This window comes from Myxine glutinosa, chromosome 11 (assembly GCF_964187855.1).
Source record: "Myxine glutinosa chromosome 11, kmMyxGlut1.1, whole genome shotgun sequence".
In the NCBI taxonomy this organism is placed as follows: Eukaryota; Metazoa; Chordata; class Myxini; order Myxiniformes; family Myxinidae; genus Myxine; species Myxine glutinosa.
This window is the reverse complement of record NC_136271.1, coordinates 51,411,872-51,417,830: the sequence shown is the minus strand read 5'-3', so window position 1 is coordinate 51,417,830 and position 5,959 is coordinate 51,411,872. Positions and strand designations below refer to the sequence as shown.

The following is a 5,959-nucleotide window of genomic DNA, read 5'->3' as shown; positions in this document are numbered from 1 at the left end:
CACATATGTCGAGATCGAAGACCTCAAGGGAAGGAAGAAGAAGAAGAATCAGAGGAAGAAGAACAACAATGTTTAATAAAATCGATTATATACACACGTGTGGAGCGAGGCTCGAGAATGTACCGCCTACACGCAGCGGACAATTCCTCAAGACACTCGCTAAAAAATAAGTGGAAAGGCATTTCATTTATAGCAAAATATTAGACAAGAATCTGCGCTAAAGACATAGCACTAATGGGCCATAAGGACAACACCTCCCATTGTCCCGTCCTATAGAAGGTCAAATTTAGACAACAAGATGTAAGCATAATGATAGGCTACGTTTTTTTTGGCTATCTATCTAAACATATCAGACCCGAGCGCAGGCCGAAGTAAATATTCTTATACACTAGGCTAAATGGTAGATGAAGATTGGATACGTCCTTGGTTTAGGAGACATACTAAACACTACGAAGATATATAATTAATTATTCCCTTTGTGAAGGAGGCGTTTGGATGACATCTTTTCCTGTACGTGGGTCGAGAGCATTTTATCTACTGTTTGGCACATTCATTCAAGGACTAATTTACTAGGCTAAGGATCCACCCTGCACGTTGAGCCTCGAAACCACTTTTTGTCCACTCGCCTCTGCCTGCAGCTGAGTTCAAATCAGTTTCCAGAAGCACGATATATAATTTCAGATGTTATACTCAATTGAGTCATGGGGTTTAAACCCTAATGGCTGACAGTTCCTCCCTTTGTCTTTACAAGACAACTCCTTGGAAAGACACCGTATACAAAGTGATTAGCATCCCAATTAGTCACATGCTAGGCACGACATAGCGTCACGCATGCTCAAGAAAGATATCGGCCCTAACTGGCCGTCTAACATTCAACGCATAAATTGTTAGCCATGATTCGCGACGACGGCGCCTGGTTGAGAGATTGCTGCCGCCCGCCAGATTCCGAATCCACCCTCGCTGCAGCGTAGGTGCGACCCGGTTGCCAGCCAGATTAAGGGGCCCTCTTTATGCAAGTGAGGTCCTCGCGAATCAGGGCAAACAATCGACGTCCAATGCCATCAAGCTTTGTACATGTGATTGCTGGGTGGAAGACAAGGAGGCACATTCGTCATCACCAATATCCATCTCCTCATAGTCTGTGTCAACGTCAGTATTCAAAGTGTTGGGTGTTTTGAGCTGAGACGATCCCAAAGTGGTTGTTACAGGTGGTGTAAGTGGTGGTGAGGGTGGTTCTTCCGGATATCCCAGATACATGTTTGCCATCCGCTCCTCACTGCTGGTATAATAGCAATAACTTTTAAAAGAACCTACACTTTCTAAATTACAGGTTAAATCATCCCAACTAAAATCATAATCATTATCAGAATCCCAAGCATCAATAGGTTCATTGATTTCAAGCCAGGAATCATAGATCCCTAAAGCCACATCCTCCTGCCACGAAACGTCGAGGCCATCAACCCAATCGTGGGGGTCCGAGACGATAGAGTTGGCCGGTTCACCAATGGCCTTTGGATCCTTCCCGTATAGTGAAAGTAACATCCCATTGGTGGTGGTGGGTGGGGTCCATCCTGTGAAACATTTTCTCACACAAATCATGATTAGCGATTTCATTATAATCACGGTGAGTACGATTCCCACGATTATGGCCAGGCCTGTCAATAGCCATTTTACAATGACCCCTGTCCATCCTCTGAACCAGGCTGATATGCTGGACCATACATTATTGGCTTCTTCCCTTTCCTTTCGGCTATCCGTGAGACCCTGGGTCGCGGCCTTGAGCCGACTGATTGAGGCCTCTATGCCTTCCGAGTGATCTGGGATATATGTGCAACATTTTCCATCAATAACCACACATACTCCTCCCTTTTCTGCTAACAACATATCCAAAGCCACTCGATTCTGCATCACCATTGTTCGCATATGCACTAATTCGTCTTCCAATTGTAGTTCCGCGATTCGGGTTTCGTTTCCAATTCGTTCCATTACTAATGCGAGACTATCTATTCGCCAATCATTCATAGTCACTCCCGCTTGGGGAAAAAATGCTCCTAATAGGACCTGCCACCTGCGTCCGTCCAGTCTTACTGTTTCATCCGGGTTCCAAAGAGAGAATCGTTTCTTCCTCTCGTGGGTAGGGGTGTACCCTGTTTCATTAAAATGATCTACCAAATTTACCTTGGGAAAAATGGATCCCAGATAACAAGTCCCTCCCCACTGTTCGGGTAGGTATGGATATGCTTTATTTCCGCAAATAAACATTACTCCATGGGGTGGGATAAGGGCCGAGGCCATGCATTTACCGATCTCAACGCGGGTGGCGCTTGGTGTCCCCCAAGATATGGTTAGCTTGGTTACGTTATGCTGGGCTTGGTCATCTATGGTTATTACAAGGGGGCCTCCCTTTTCTCTCCATCTGGTGTCGGATGGCAGGGTATGGGTACATTCCGAGGTTCCCATCTGAACGTGTCCCTTTCCTATAAGACACACCCGTCCCTTTTGCTCTGTCACCCAGACTGGATCAGGTGGTTTGTCTAACAAAGCCTGCTTAATGGGTGGGGTATATCGAAACTCCCGGGAACACACTGCTTGCGATTTTGGGCCTATCAGTTCCAAGGTTGTGGTCAGACATGGGGTACGCAAGGGTCCTGAGCACATATCTCGTAGGGACAGGGGTAGCACTACCATTTCTATCCCTGTCGTACTGGTGTGGGGAAAATGCATACACACCCAACACCGTGATCGGTTCTGTACCTCCGCCATTGCACGGGTCACTGTCCAATACGTATTTTCCTTTGGCTTTTTCTTGCTTTCGATCCGTGGGTGCGGAATTAATATGTGTGAAATGCATGGTGGCCTATCATCGTAGGGGGAGGTCATGAATTCACATTGTAGTAATAGAGTAGTGCCGCTGTTCAATAATACATGCGTGGTTAAATTGTTCGAGTCCTTTCCCCATTTGTAACCCGGCCTGGCCATGTTTACTATTGGTGCGCCGCCTTGTCGTGGCGCTTGCTTCAAACGACTGAGGGCAGCAAAACCTGTCTTCCTTCCATGTGAGTCTGTGTACAACACCCTCCACATTATCCGTGTCCATACATCTTCCTTTACATGGCAGCAGGGTATATTTATCCTCTGACCCCAGATAACTCTCTGCCGGTAGACCTTAACAGTTTGGTCGCCATATACATATGTCTCCGTGTTCGCCCATGCCCTCGTGTCCCCAGTGCTGGCAAAGCTGTAAATTAAACTAAGTGTGATTGCCACCCCTAACAGGCGGTGGTGCAGCATCCTCGATCTGTGGTGGTGCGTTTGAGGTGTCTGTGTTTGTGGGTATGGCCAACTTACAATGTGTGGCATGTACCCAGGACGACTTGCCCTCACAAAACACCGCTGTTGGTGTGATCAGAAGAACTTGGTATGGCCCCGTCCACCTTGGTTCGAGCGCAGTCTTACGGGTGAAATGCTTCACCAGCACGTAATCTCCTGCCTCGACGGTGTGGGTAGGCTTGCTTGTTGGCTCCGGTAGGGCCTCCCGAACGCGTTCATGTATGCTGCGTGCCACATGGGATAGACCTATGCAAAACTTTAAAAACATGTCATCCATGATAGGTAATTCAAGTGCTGCCATATCCGTTGTTGGCTGATGCCGTTGACATATAGCGCACGAGCGACAGACCATGGTAACCACAGTCGAAAGGCCTGGTGCTGCCCAGGTGGAAGTGACCTGCCTCATCACCTCACCCCCCTATGGCACACATGGCCATTTGGATGCGCCATGAGTGCCAACCATGGCAATAAAGCTCGCGGTGCCACGGGTTTGTCATTAATCGTCCACATTTGTCCTTCTGCGGGGCACTGAGCTCCCAATTTAATCCAATTTTTGATGTTCTACGTTTGAGGCTGCGGCTTGTAATTGTATTACATCGAACTCTGTAGGTGCGGATGTCGGAACGTCTGTCTTGAGGTGCCAAATTAATTATGAACCCTTCATTGTTGTCCAACACATGGACCGTTCGGTGTTCAACATTGTATCGACGCCTTACTGGCGTTTTCCGCAGTCGGTCCATCATCCATGTACGACAGTACCCTGCCATTCCCAAAAATCGCAACGAACACACTAACTCTTCACTGTTATCCTTCACTTCACTTCAAAATTTCACTGTTATCCTATCAATACCTGGACAATTTTTTCCTTTCCTTCCTAGATACGCGAATTTCACATCAGTATAAACCCACTGGAAAAATTATCTGAAAAATAACTAGCCTCCCAAAACCATTTCCCTGCAAGAGCGGGGTTAGCCTTGCGGTCCACATGACAATCTTTTTTATTTTGCTCTATCACCTCCCTTTGAGCAATAATTTAATTGGTGTGATTCCCATATACCCACTCCTGGTGGAGTTCTGTTCACCTGGTCTGCAGAGCCGTGATCCAATCTTCACCAGCCCCCAATCACCTTCTTATCACAAAACAACAGTCCATAACTAACCACTTTTCTTTATTTCCCGTCTTTTCCATCAACTTTTATAATCTTTTCCCCTCCCTTTCTTAGCAAACCTTGCAAAGTCACTTGTCATTGACAAATGATCCATCTAATTCGACTTTCCTTTAACATCTTCGCACTTTCCATGACCTTCTTCACACTTACTTTAAACCTTTTCTTCAGACACAACCCACATGAGTTATGAATACAATTTCCCCTTCCAGGCACGTGTCTAGTCACTCACAAAGTGTCCATAAGACAACGTCATCATATTCCACAGAACTCCACCACTCTATTAAATCCTAAGCATACCCAATGGGCAATCCACGAAAAAATCAAAGCATTTTCAGTCCCCTTTTTCCCATATACTAGTCAATGTAAGTCAGCCAAACATAAACAAAGAGGTTCCAGCGAGTTGTGACCTCCATAACTCTAAACAACTCCGCTGGCACCTTTTAAAACAAACTTTCCCAGTCACTTACTAAAATAAAGTGCAGCTCTTGTCCGTAGATATACGTTAACCAAGGTTACATGAGACTTGACAACAATAGAATTTGGCTACCTACAGAAAAAGTACCTGCACAACACATTTACAAACCAATTCGTCCCCTCGTATTAGGGAACGTCACAAATGTTCCACCACAATTTACAGCAGGTGACCACCCACCTGCCTTCTGTCGAAGTCCAGTTCAATTTCCATTCACAGACAGACAGACAGACGAACCCCCAACGTACTAACAGGATGGTCTCACAGAGGCCATTCCATTCAAATCTGTAGGCTGCCACGATTCTTCCCGCCAGGACACACTATCATAGTCCCCATAGTCACACGACACGTCAGCAGACACAGTGAAAGACATTCAACACCATAACAAACGCCGCAGAAACTGCTCCTCCTTGATCCATATCTGCTGACGCAGTCAGACACACCCAGTTGGACAGACAGACTGGCTCCACATTACAACTGCAAACATCCGAAATGACAACAGCTAACACCAAATATTTATTGTCCCCCTTTCAGGGAAGTCAAATCAACCCTCATTAAAGCACAAAACAGAAAACGACCATATACTCAGAGTATATACCATATACTCAGAGTGAGACCAGAAAATCAAGCAGACAGACCGACAATCGAACCTGTCTTTCGACACTGCCGAACGACAAGTTCGCAGACACTGAGGGAGTGACATTCGACCCCCAGTAGATACCGCGGACACCGCTTTGGTCCGCACCAGCAACTCCCTCAAAATCAGTGTTCAGAGACATGACTCCATAGACAGCCAGAAAGCCAGACAAATACGGACACACACACACAGAGATTAATATATTTTTACAGATTAATATACAGAGATTAATAGATTAATATAAACAATTAATATATTGTCCACATTCATCTTGGTCAACCCAACCCATTCTGGCTCTCCCCAAGAGCTCTGTGTCCGGACAGACAGACAGATAAACGGACCGGTGAAACC

The 5,959-nt window shown here is 46.0% G+C and overlaps 1 protein-coding gene across 1 annotated transcript in view; it reads right to left on the bottom strand.

The window, feature by feature from the left end:
- LOC137413067 (protein farnesyltransferase subunit beta-like) overlaps window positions 1-5,959 on the bottom strand; it is a 456,508-nt gene that overhangs the window by 121,798 nt on the left and 328,751 nt on the right. The gene's annotated exons all lie outside the window — the stretch shown is intronic.